Here is a 14,315-nt window from a genome sequence, read left to right as displayed (position 1 = left end):
AATCACGTTTATAGCAGTGGCTTGTAGTGTCTGATCAGTGGGTTAGAGGTCAGCTCTGGGGGCTACAAGTGACTTCATGCACGGAGCGCTGAGCAGTTGATCAAGGCGACCTCTGTCTTCTAGTCTTGAGAATATCCAGCCTAAGAAAGTCGCTATAATACGGTAGATATTTAGTAAACCATTGTAATAATGTTATTATATAGAAGTATATCTTCTGCCAAATTTGTATATACAATTTTGATATATTGACAATCGTGCTTACGGTTTTATCTTAAGTGACATTACTCTTCTTTTTTTCAATTAATATGTAATGAATATTATATTTCACTTCTTATAGATCAGAATAAAATTAATTTAGTAAAATTGTTCAACCGTTCATACGAGTTTAAAGCGAACTGATAATATAAGGCTATTGATATAGTATATTTTTATCGCCTGACAAATATCAAGAGAAAAATTTTAATATTTTCATTTTTCATAACTAATAAAATTAGTTTACAATGACTCTCTATGTTTTCTAGCAATTAACCATAAAAAACCCTAGCGTTTGTTTATGTGAAATTAATAATTTGTTTATGTAGATGCCATGATATGCAAGAAAAAGGCTTATTCAGAAAATAAATATAGTTGTATTTATATTAGTTGCCGTATGAATATATGAGGTCCCTGAACATAGCTTTCCACTCGTTGACTGTGTAATGTTTTACATCAAACGCTTGCTGATTACATACTTCGTGGTGACGCGTCTCGCCGCAAATGCATACCAACGCTTTTCTTGCCAGAGGACTGCATTCAACACTGCATCACGTCAGTCCAAAGACAGTCGATGATCATTAAAAAGACTTCAGAAAATAATCACTCGAAAATTGTAACTAAAATTATATATATATATATACTTAGGAACTGTAAACAAAATTCAAAACAAAAAATTGGTTGTCTGTAAAGTCGGTTTACGGACGATAGTTTAACGTGACGTCTTAACAAAACATTTATGAAATGATTGCATACTTTTATGAATAAAATTGAATCTTTTTATTGAACTATCACTATTTCGTTAAAAGAGGGTGTGAAATGAAATCTACAATTTAATTGATAAATTTACTTTTATTTGCACTCATTAATTCAATAATATGTTTATTACTTTAACGAAGAGATTATTTTAACTATAACTTTTATATGCTATTTAACTTCTTCCAATCTGTGTTATTCTGTTAAGGATAGGACGATGATAGGAAAAGTAGGAAACGCATGGGAGTGTTTCAAGTATAATGTGCCTCGAAAAAATCAAAACGATGGTTGTTCCAATCGAGTGGAAGAGAAATGGATGCGGCGCAAGCGTACAATGAGCGTAAAGGGACACTGCGTAACGGAACAATGTGCGTTACGGGACACTTTTTCGTGCGTGCAGCCGGCGTTAATCTATTTATTAGACGTCACGTCAAAAACAAGCAAATATTCTATAATATTCGGTTTCCACAAAAGTTTTATTTACATCCGCTTGGCAAAATATGTAGTGAGTCTTCCAGCAGTCGCCAGTGACGTGTAAGCATCTAGCCTCGGTAACTAGCAAACACATGTTGTTCATGTTGTAAATAAACTTATAATACGACACTCAGATATGAAATTTCACGTAGAATTCTTTAATATAATGACGAGCGTGATAACTAAACTAATAAAGAAAATAGTCTGTTTCAAATACCAAAATTACGGGATGCGAAACACACATGTACTTTCCGTGCCCGCCGCTATAATTCGTGAACTGAATCGTAAACGTTGCTTGGCAACATCGAACGCAGGGAGCAATGAGTAGCACGAAACAATCGGAATTTTAAACTTCTAGAGATAGCTCGAATAAAATCCCGCCTTTCGGCCTGACTTTTGACAATGAATATCTTTAGAATACTGTTCATATTGTTAAAATTCACTAAACAGTTTATATTTTGAAGTTTTCGTACGCAATGGAAATTAAACTTCTATGGCATTACAAAATATTAAGAGGAAACATTTTTTGAAAACACATATTATAAGAATATGTATATATTTGTTTTTGCTTGAACGACTAAAATCAGTCTGTAAATACTTCCTACAAACAAACTTTAAATGTATTGATCTTATTAAATGTTATTATTATATACATTCATTATATAAAAATTTCATTAATAAATAAAGAAATTATCAGTGACGAAATTTTAATCACGTCCCTTGAAGTTTCCAAGCACGCTGTGCTAATAAGCCTCTTCAAAAAATTTTAAAAGAATATTTTTTATATTCGTTTTAATGTCAATCTCTTAGGTATTTTAAAACTTTTGATTACTTTTCAAACTGATAGTTAAAGATTACCAAATATATTCCAGGGTATTTTCACTATCATTAAGTTTCCTTTGACACTCCAATGCATTTTTTATGTCTCGCAATGTTTACGAAAGTGACTATATACGCGTTTATGTTGCCGCATGTGAATCCACCATCTTTGTGACACATTTCCGTTCTTCGACTTTCGTTTCATTTACACGAAATTACTCCTACCTTTTGTCGTATACTGAGAGCTAAATTGTTTAAACATTAAATATTTGTCCTAAGTTTTAAATTCATTTGGTTTGTAAGTTTTTTCACTGCGATTTACGTCTATTATACAGAAATTTGTTTATGGATGAAACATACAACATATTTAAATAATGCCGTTTACGCAAAAAAAAATGAGTATGATAGTAACAGATGTCACGTTTGAGCACTACATGAAAAATGTTAAGATTCTTTAAATATTTCCACATAATTCCGTCACTGTAATTTTTCAGTCAATAATAAATTACTTGTAACATCAAAAAACTCTGTTTTGGCAGTATTTTAGTAAATTTTTTGCGGACTCAGGACACAGATTTTATTAGTTTAAGGTTATTGCGCCCTATCAACAGTAATTAATTTGACTGTGAATCTGATCATTTGATGCCAGACGTCTTAGAGCTCAAGGCTGACTGAGATGTATAATATTTGTGACTTAATTCCACGCGTCATACGAGGGCAAATTGAGATTATTGTCAGACTGAGAATCATTCAAAATTGTCGTCCACTACTATTCATTTTATGTTAAGTTCACTTCCGGTTAAAAAATATATATTACGTTTACTCTATGTTTCTCGTTCATAACGCAAATATTTGACTCTCCATCAAAGCATTCACGAATTTTCCCCAGTTCGTAACTCGTAATCAACTTGTACAGAACCAAGAATTCCTTGAAAAGGAAAAATTGCAAAACTTTTTAAATATTGTGGTTCATTTTTTTTTAACTTGCATGGAATACTAGAAGTATAAAAATGTATTTTATAGTATGGTGAATTGGTTGGATTTTAAAATTAAACTATCATATTAAAATTTGAACCATTTTGAGAAAAATTAATTAAACATATTGTAAGTTTAACGTACATAAATCAATAAATGGACTCCAATTAATAATAAATAGTGTCGCTTTCGAAGTATAATACAAATGTAAATAAAACATAAACAAAAATAATTTTAAATGTATTACAATGTTCTTCAAACGTCTTTATTTGTAAGCTAAAAGCAATTAAGTATAGGGATTTACATAATGTGAATATGCTTATTAAGTCAACGAAACTTTTAAGATTACACAGTGCTCTAGAATTCTTGGGCACAAATTCTTGCCAGTACATAAATGAAGTACTTTACTTGTTAGGAATAAGCCATATTTGTGCCTTGCCACCTGAGAAATCACTATAACCGAGGAACACAGGGAAGTTGTAAGTCATGTTGGCAGAATAAGAAAATTAATCAGTGTCAGTAAACCACCACTGTTTGTTGAAGCAGAATATGCAGAAAGTTGATTTGATAGAGTTCTGAAAGCACGCATGTTTACCGATATGTTGCAAGTATGAATGGTAACACAGATTCCTGAAAATGACCCATGCGTTACCATCATTAATTTTATGTAATTTTCACCAAGCCAAGTAGTGCAGAAGTGAGTTACGAGGCACGTCATTTTGAAGAACTTGTGATGTCCATTTCTCTGGTTTCTCTAAATCATTTTCCGTATAATCTGGGACAGATCTTGTCGTAGGCCAAGACGGACTCCTTAACCATTTCCTGTGCATTCTGTCAAAGTTTGTGTCGGGGTATGAGGGCCCGGTTAACGAAGAGACGTTAACACAAATTGAAATAAAAAAAAATATTTTTTTTCCACGCTACACGTCCCTTTATATATGAAAACATGCATACATTTCCCCATGTTTTATGTTACTCAGATAAATATGCACCCCAACACACTCATTAGCATGTAAATTTAACTTTCCCCTCTCATTCACTCCCAGGATTCTCAATTAGGGAAGCATTTAAATTTCGGTCTCACCCAAGTGAGCTAGGCCCGGTCTAGCCAGACAGATATTAAGGAATCTTATAAAATTAAAAAACACCAGGTCGTCTCCAAAAGAACACCATTTACGAACCTTGTCACGATTTTCTCAGTTTATCGGGTTGAAATATTGAAACATGCCCTTTTTTCATTTATATTCTGTTGAAAATTATGATGCTGGAATTAAAATAGTACGTTGGACGGAATGCGAAGTGACCGAAAATTTCGCATTATTGTGAACATGTAATTTTTAACCAAGCGGTAGGCAGAAACAGACAACTACATTTTAAGTATTTCTTACCATTACACATGTATCCTATATACGACAACCATGAACGTTTTCAACTTTGCTTGGATAGGCTAGTTTGAGACCAATTTGCTGATATTTATTCAGAAAACTTTGCGCAATACAGTATTTATAGATTTTTTGACGTGACAACGTCAAATAAATCGATGAACGCCGGCTGCACGCACGAAAATGTGTCCCATTACGCACATTGTCCCGTTTCGCTGTGTCCCGTTACGCTCATTTTATATTGCACTTTGCTAACCTGAACCTATTAGCATTGCGACCGAGTCCGTGGCGTAATTCTGTTTTCATGCATTTCAATGTAACATTTTCATTGCTCTTTGCTAACCCGTTCCTCCTAGCATTGCTGCAGAGTCCGTGGCGCAAATATCTCTCTTCCACTCAATTGGAACAATCATCGATTTGACTTTTTCGAGGCACATTAAACTTGAAACACTCCCATTCGTTTCCTGCTTTTCCTATCATCGTCCTATCCTTAACAGAATAACACAGATTGGAAGAAGTGAAATAGCAAACATGTATAAAGGTATAGTTAAAATAATCTGTTCGTTAAATTAATAAACATATTTGAATTAATGAGTCCAAATAAAAGTAAATTTATCAATTAAATTGTAGATTTCATTTCACTCCTTCTTTGTATCCATACAAAAGAGTGATAATTCAATAAAAATGATTCAATTTTATTCATAAAAGTATGCAATCATTTCATCAATGTTTTGTTATACCGACTTTTTAGACAACCAATTTTTTAAACGACAATAAAAAATAGTGAAACTTCAAAAATACACAACTAGTTATTTCAATAACAATGCAATGGTTCAACAAACAATCTTAAACCAAATTATCGCGCTGGATGGGAATAGAAAATCTTTTTAGCTGTGAAATATGTTTCGTCCACCATTTTTGTCACAATATGTTACATACGGATATAACTTGAATTTATAAATAATATCTCATTCGCGTCGCGATAGTTTTATGTTGCCCGTCAGACTATTGTGAGTTCAACACCACAATATAAAGCATTTTACAATGGTTCCAAACGTGTGTTGCTGGAATTTGCGTAAAAGATAGCCGCGGAGCGGAAGTAATATGTTTTTCTTGTTGAACAGCTAGGCTTCATAAAAAATGCAATGAATTTAGAATCTATGGAAAAAATTATGTTTTTTATTTCTCAGTCAAAATGAACATACGCTAGGTTCAGAACACGTAGTTGACATCAGGCCGTATGAGAACAATTTAGTGTGATTGGATCACGGCAACGTTCACTATGTTTCCCCCATGAGAGAAGTCGGGGTATTACCCCGCCAGAAATCGAAGCCTTGAAGGAGGTGGGTATCAAAATCATACAACCACCATGTTCATTCTCGGATGAAGGCAACACCTTTTGGAATACGCACTATATTATTTATAAAGACAAAAATTGAATAAAAAATTAAAAAAGTAATTTCGTGAATGGAACGAAAGTCGCATGAAACGGAAAGGTGTAACCACGGTGCTTCCATCTGTAGCGGATGGCGCGAACAAAATTTCACAAAGCCAAAGGGAAACTTTATAGTATTTACTGTTTAATGAATTTTTACAAGAGGGACAGTATTTAAATCTGGGATTTAATATTTGATCAAACCTTTTTTGCTTTTATCGGAGTAGTTTCATTATATAGTTTTAAATTACGGATATAAATGGAATGAATAGTCGACGTAGCTGCTCTGGCAACGAATTCTAGCGGCTGGTATAGTTTAACGTGACAACGTCATAACAAAACCATGATGAAATGATACCATACTTTTATGAATAAAATTGAATCATTTCATTGAATTATCACTATATTGCATGGATACAAAGAAGTAGTGAAATGAAATATATAATTTAATTGGTGAATTTACTTTTATTTGCACTCATTAATTCAAATATGTTTATTACTTTAACGAAGAGATTATTTTAACTATAACTTTTGTACATGTTTGCTATTTAACTTCTTCCAATCTGTGTTATTCTGTTAAGGATAGAACGATGATAGGAAAAGTAGGAAAAAAATGGGAGTGTTTTAAGTTTAATGTGCCTCGAAAAAGTCAAATCGATGGTTGTTCCAATCTAGTGGAAGAGAGATAGATGCGGCGCAAGAGTACAATGAGCGTAACGGGACACTGTGTAACGGGACAATGTGCGTTACGGGACACTTTTATCATGCGTGCAGCCGGCGATCATCGTTTTATTAGACGTTGTCACGTCAAAAAACTATTGCTACCGGAGATTCACGAGCAAGCATATAACTGCTCGTGAGGTCTTGTAACCATGTGAGTGTAGCCTTCCCGCGCATAGCCCGTAACCGTAGCGGTGCATACCTCTACCTGCGCATGCGCCGGAGGATGTCGCAAAAGTACCTATATAATAACCTATAATGTTTTCAATGAAAATACTTGAATTATATTAAAAAAATATACGAACGATTTAAAAAAAAACATAAATATATTCCAGGGTAGTTTCACTTTCATAAATTTTAAATTTTGCACACCAATACGTTTGGCATGTCCTCTTATGTTTACGAAAGTGACTATATACGGGTTTATCGACTGACGTTCCATTTTAACCTAATTACTCCTACAAATACCTTATACCGAGGACAAAGGTGTTCACACATCAAATTATGAGGTTTCGTGGAAAACTCGACATGTCCATTACCAGTAAAAATGGAGGTATGTTTCACATGTTTGAGACCCTTTTTGCACAAAAAAAAATCATACTTGTAAATGACTTGGGCATGTTGGCTTTTGTATCGTGTTATGGTAGTGTTTTCGCCTCAGAAAAAAAGGTCTGAAAACATGTCAAACATACGTATTTTACGTGATAACGTCTTATAGATCGATGAAAGCCAGCTGCACGCATGAAAAATTGTCACGTTCCGCCTGAGCCGTGCGTGCAAGAACCGGCCAACCACCGTGCAAGAAAATATTCTATACTATCAAACACGTTTAGGCAGGCTTTTTAACTAATTGTTCGTGATTATATTTAAACAAATTATATAAATTACATTTTACAAAAAACTGTAAATAATATTTGAAAATTAAATCAAGTATGCAATGTTTCATCAATGTTTTCTTATGACGTTATCACGAAATCGTCCGTAAACCGACTTTAAAGACAACCCCCTTTTTGACATGACAACGTCTAATAAATCGATGAACGCCGGCTGCACGCACGGAAAAGTGTCCCGTTTCGCACATTGTCCCGTTTCGCTGTGTCCCGTTACGCTCATTGTACGCTTGCGGCGCATCTATCTCTCTTCCACTCGATTGGAACAACCATCTATTTGACTTTTTCGAGGCACATTAAACTTGAAACACTCCCATTCGTTTCCTACTTTTCCTATCATTGTCCTATCCTTAACAGAATAACACAGATTGGAAGAAGTGAAATAGCAAACTTGTATAAAAGTTATAGTTAAAATAATCTCTTCGTTAAAGTAATAAACATATTTTAATTAATGAGTTCAAATAATAGTAAATTTATCAATTAAATTGTAGATTTCATTTCACTCCTTCTTTGTATCCATACAAAATAGTGATAATTCAATAAAAATAATTCAATTTTATTCATAAAAGTATGCAATAATTTCGTCATTATTTTGTTATGACGTAGTCAGGTTGAACTATCGTCCGTTAACCGACTTTACAGACAAGCCGTGGTGATGGACATGTCGAGTTCTGCAGGAAAGCTCCCGAGATGTCTGCGTGGCTGGAGACGAGGTAGTGTAAGGGAGCATGAGGGAGGAGAGGCACAAAGGCTGGCAGCGCCCTGTAATCACGTCTGGCCCGCGGGGACGGACAGCGGGGGTCACGAGGCCTAGGGGGGAGGGAGGGGTTGACGTCACGTGTGTCTGAAGAGGCCCTATTCTCCGGCGCACCTGGCCCGCTCGCGATCACTGTTATCGGGCGAGGCGAGGCGCATGTGACGGGTTATGAGTGGAGGGCGGACACTCGTCGCCGCGTTATTAATATTCTTCCGCGAGGCCTCACGGCGGAAGGGCTTTCTCAGAGCCTTGCTGCGGCCACCCGGCCGCCAGTGTCGGCTTACACAAAGGCTCAAAGGCTTACTCACAAATACAGGCCAACAAAACTGTACTTGTGATCTGTTTGCTTGAAACGTGATCGGGACTGTGCCTGCCGAATAGAGACACGTGACATCCGGCCCTACGCACGAACTAACGGATGTCCTTCTTTCTGACGTGTGTAAAGGAACTATTCCTAATATAAAACTTTTTTTATTAAGGTTCTGAAACTAGTGCGAATGCATAGAAAGTATATTACTCTGAGAATTATTATTTTTTATTTGTCCTGATCGTTTAAAGGTTTTTTATTTCATTGTGCTGTATGCACAATATGTTCGGAAAATGCGAGACATAAATTTGAATTCTTAAAGGAACAAATGTGTGTGAACGACACATTGCGAGGTTTCAGGCGGGAAAAGCAACGCGCAACCAGGTATCACCCCAGTGGCTGACAAGCAGCGTTCATATCCTCCGGGGAAGCAGGCGACGAGACACACTCACCAGCAACCAGCAGTCTGGCGAGAATAACTCTTCGTGGTATGACTCTTCCAGTTGCAGACGGTCGCTGGCTCAGCCGTACGAAAGGTCTTCTTATTCGTTGAGCATCGTTCTTGGTAGATGCGCACCGCTCCTGCGCTGGTTGCTGAAAACTGTAATCGCAGCACCGCGCTCGGTAACAGGCCAGACTGCTACAATCGCCCAGAATCCAAACGTGGACACGTATTTGAACCAACCATCCACTGTGTTGCACGGGAAGCCTTCTTTTCACAGACGAGAGAGCCAAACGCCCGATCGTGCATCTTCGGTTTTTTTTTTGTTCATTGTAAATAAATATGGCGGTGTTGATAAAATATTACTAATGGTCAATTAGGTTAGGTTAGCTACATTATAAATACTTTTAAACATTGTGGACGGTTGATTTGGTTAGGATAGCTACATTCAAGATACGGAAAAAATAAAAGCGAGCATGAACTTTCGGGGAAGTTCGGGTGTGGGTCTCTCGTCTGTGAAATGAAGACTTCCCGTGTTGTACACAGACTGATGGCTGCAAACGCGTTTAACTACTCTAAACGTCAACTTCTTCCTGAGTAGCATTCTAACTTCACGGCACTGCAGTAGCACGTTCTCTCAGCCAGTACAGTAGTGCCCTGATGCGCACGTATTTCAAATAATATGTGCTCTATTTTTCGCACCTGTAAGTCTGAAGGCTTGCTTCTCCGTCGAATGTCCCTTGGCAAAATAGCTTGTAATGCATTACTTACCTTCGCGTCTGCAAATTTAGTATATGACCAGTAATTTCTTATTTTGTAAATTTATATAACTGTGTAAATATTTGTTGTATTTGTAACTGTTTACTCGGCATTAGGCGAGGAGGTACATACTCTTTTCAGCCAATTTCATTTGTTTATTCATAAGGATGTTGCTTCATCTTACGGAACAACATTAAAAACAAAAGTGAGTTTGTCTTTCAGTATTCGCCAGTGATGTGTAAACATATAGCCTCGGTAAAGAGCAAATTCATATGTTTGCATGTTGAAAATAAACTTACAATACGAAACTTTGAAACGTAGAATTCCTTAAATTAACGCCGATAATCATAAGTATACGAAAAGTATACATTTTAAGGAAAAAAGGTAACAATTCTCCCCTTTATAAAACTCAACTAAAATGCTGTTTAACAAGGTCGTACTATTGATTTCACAGGGCTAGCCGAACAACTGAATTACCAAACGCATCGCATGTAAATGCCTCAACTGTTAATCTGTAATAATTCTCCCTTGACCGAAAGTGTCATCGCCTGCGTTTTTGAGGCGAAATGAGAGAGAAATTTTAGTATGCACTAGAAATGCGATGAAATCAGCGCGCATTATAAAGCGGAAATTCCACAGTCACAATATGTTTGTGCTGTCATCAATTGTGGTTTTTTTTTCGTTCTGTTAGTCCATTTTTCTTTGTTTTTCTTTGTTTGTTGACCATATTATGTGGTGTTTATATCCTGTTGACAACAGCAATTTTTTGTCTTTCGTGTTTTTTTTAGTTTTCTTCTACAGACATGCATGTGCTTAGCAATGGCGTATGTCCAAAAGCTTACATCCAGTCGGAAATTTCACAGGTTGAATTTTCAATGCGCATGCAAGAAAAAAACTGTTAAGGCTACGAGTCGAAGTCGTCAAGATGGTGGACCCAGTTGTGCCAACATGAAACCATAAATATTAAATTTTGCGAATTTCGGGGGATGTATTGGTGTGCCAAAGTAAACTGTATGATAGTGAGACTATCCTGAGAAACATTTTGTAAAATTTAATATTCACAACACGATATAATCGCAACTTAAAAAATATATATTATTTATTAACCAGGAAAATTGTTTGGGAACAAACATGGCGTCAAATATATTTAAAATTTTCTTGGTTCTCTAAAGCAGCGGTTCCCAAATTTTTTTTTTTTTTTTTTTTTTTTTTTTTTTTTTCGGTCAAGGAACCCTATGATCGACTTTTCTTTCGGTGGAACCCCAACTCCTTCAAAAAGTGTTATTTGACAATAATTGCGTCTGCTTTATGTGACATTCGTTCTGACTCACGGAACCCCTATGTCCCTGCCTAGGAACTTCACGGTTCCGTGGAACACATTTTTGGAACCGATTCTCAGAAGTATTACAAACGCCACGCCCTACATTATGTATTTTTAAACTAAAAGTTGCATTTCAATATATTCTCATTGAAACTTAATTTACAAGAAACGTTTTAAAACCCATAATATAACACTAATTATAGGAATATATAACTTTTTTTTAACTATACGACCGAAATCAGTTTGTAAATACTTCATAGAAACAAACCCTGAGTTTATTCGACGTATACGATTAAACAGTGAAAAATTAATCATGAAATTATTTTATTCAACGTGGCTTCAAATATATGTAGGCCAACAATTTATTGTGTAGGTACTTACAGTATGACGAACGCTATGATCTCTCTACATTGCAATATTAACTAAGGATTGATGAAATTGTATTGTATGTTAGTCATTTTTAAAAGTCTACTGTTTAGTGTTTTTGAATGTAGTAGTTATTGAGTTTGTTTTTCTTACTCTAAATTGCTTATGTGTATGGTAAAAAAAATAAATATAAATATCCTGTCTTAATTGTTAACAAAGTACAGGGTTAGTATTGGGCACCTTAAATTAACAACAATGAAATATAATGTTATGTGCAACAAACGATGCAACGGTTTTAATGTGCACCAAAGATATGCAAAATCAATATTACACAAAAATACACTTTGGATATTTAATAAAACATTGTTAGAACATATATATATATATACACATAGAAGTCGCCGGTATTACGTGAGAAGAAATTCGCCGTCATTAAAACCCTCAGGATTTATGGTGAGCACAGATATAATATCAAATGTCTGTTTACCAAAGAATGTTCTAAAGTTCAAAATTATAAAATTTGTACCGCGAATTTAAATTTAATTCCTTCACATAAATAATAAACTACGTTAAAGTTCAAAGTCTTTAATAGTTTTTGCCGTGCTAAGCTTAAGTTTTTCAGTAGAACAGAGATTCCCTCTCCCAAGACCACTGGGGAGTCTGACTAGGTATTTACTGGATAATCTAAAAACAATTCTCAAAGAAAAATAACGTCAGTATTATGTTAAAGTTCACTAGGTTTTGCCGAGAAACAAATTATATTACGTGTCTTTGACTTGTAATATCAATTTAAGTCCTAGAATCAAAATTTCCGTTGCGGCCGAATAGGTGACTATATTAAAATGTCATTTTTCCATATCAACGACTTAACAGAAATTGCTACTAGTACTTACGTAGCTTCATTAGGCCGGAAAGTTATGTGAACACTCGATTTTCACACAAAAACGGGAAAATTACCACAAATTAAGTATAAATGAAAATTAGCGTCGGGCCTATCCCCTTACGAATAGACGCTTGAAACCTCTTTTTTTTAAACGTTCCAATTTCTTCATTATTGTCAGTGGCTCTTCTCTCGTTGACTGAGAATGGCCAGCCTTACCAGCCTCCAGTCAACAATTGACGTAGACACAAACAAGTTAAAAATAAATGTCTTGAAAGACATACAACGTCACGGCGATATTTAAAATTATATAAAATCACTAAACAAATGTAAACATGGCACTGGAATTTAGGTTATATTTGACAATGGTAAATATTAGTCATTAAATTCAGCTTATTGACATCCAATAAAAATAAACAACAAATTCTTAAATCACATAGTTTCCAAAATAAAACAAAATTATAGTCAAAATATTAATAAATAGCAATAAAATATTTACGTTTGCACTAAATAAACAAACGTTTCTGGTGCGTGACCTAATCACCGCACACATTTACTATTTTTAAAGCAGTTAATTGTATCATAAATATTTATAGGATAGCTGAACTATTATAAAGATTAATTTAGTACAACAATAAGCTTAGATCATCCCACGATTTTCGCGAAATTTAATATATATGGATGAATCACGCAGGTTCGCCCTCTATTTCGAGTTTCCTGAGAATTCCACAGAGGGCAGCACTAAGTTTAGGGACACATTTCCGTTCCAATAGACCCGTTCAATTCACGAAATAAATCCTACCTAATTCTATATACAAAGTGGTAATATGCTTATACTTTTAAAAATTACAAACATAGCTTTGGTCTTACTGGATTAACCTAATGCATATTTATATCAGTAAAAGTTATTTTGAAAGTGGTCTAGCAATTTTTTTAATTTTCTGTTACAAACTAACTCACAAACTAACACACTCTCTTTATTATGCCAGTATATCTTTAACAGGTTGTAGTTTTATAGTGAATTTTGATTGTTTATTGTAGTGGGGACTACAGAGTCGTTAAACACACACACTCACAGCTCACTTCAGCAGATTGGCGGGAAGTGATCGTACGTCGTGCATGTTGAGAGACCACGTGGAGTAAGTTCGGAGGACCATGAGAAACACATGTCATAATGGATGGGTTGGTATTCGAGCCTGAGGCCTCTTGAATGCTAGTTCGATGATTTGCCGTTGCGTCGCAACGCTCGTCTTCTTCTTTGTGACAAAAATTACACCAAAACGTACCAAATCATTTGTTTTTTTATAGTTACTTCATAAACTATAGCGCGTCTCATCCTTATATTGTATTGTTCATTTAAATGGGCATTTAATTTCTCTTTCCATTGCAGATTTTTGCCGATAGTGATGCCCATGTTTCGATGTGTTCTGTTGCCAGATATAAAACAGAGAGCAAATTTTTTTATATACAACGTTAAAATGCAGTAAAAAATATTTCAATGTATCTGGAAAATAATATTTTGAAACCTTAAAATTTGAAATGTTAATTATTTAAATTTTTTCCTTTTGTATTTTATCGAGACCATCATCTGAACACTCTCTTACAGATCACGGAAAGGAAAAAAAAAACGATGCAATGACCGTTTCCATGAAGAGGAAGTAGGTATGAAAAATAACAAATTTTGATACAAATAAAGCTCAACAATGCAAAAACTAAGTTATATATATATATATATATATATATATATATATATATATATAGTCCTATACAACTAGCACGC

Source organism: Bacillus rossius, chromosome 16 (genome assembly GCF_032445375.1).
Source record: "Bacillus rossius redtenbacheri isolate Brsri chromosome 16, Brsri_v3, whole genome shotgun sequence".
In the NCBI taxonomy this organism is placed as follows: domain Eukaryota; kingdom Metazoa; phylum Arthropoda; class Insecta; order Phasmatodea; family Bacillidae; genus Bacillus; species Bacillus rossius.
This window is presented reverse-complemented; position numbering follows the sequence as displayed.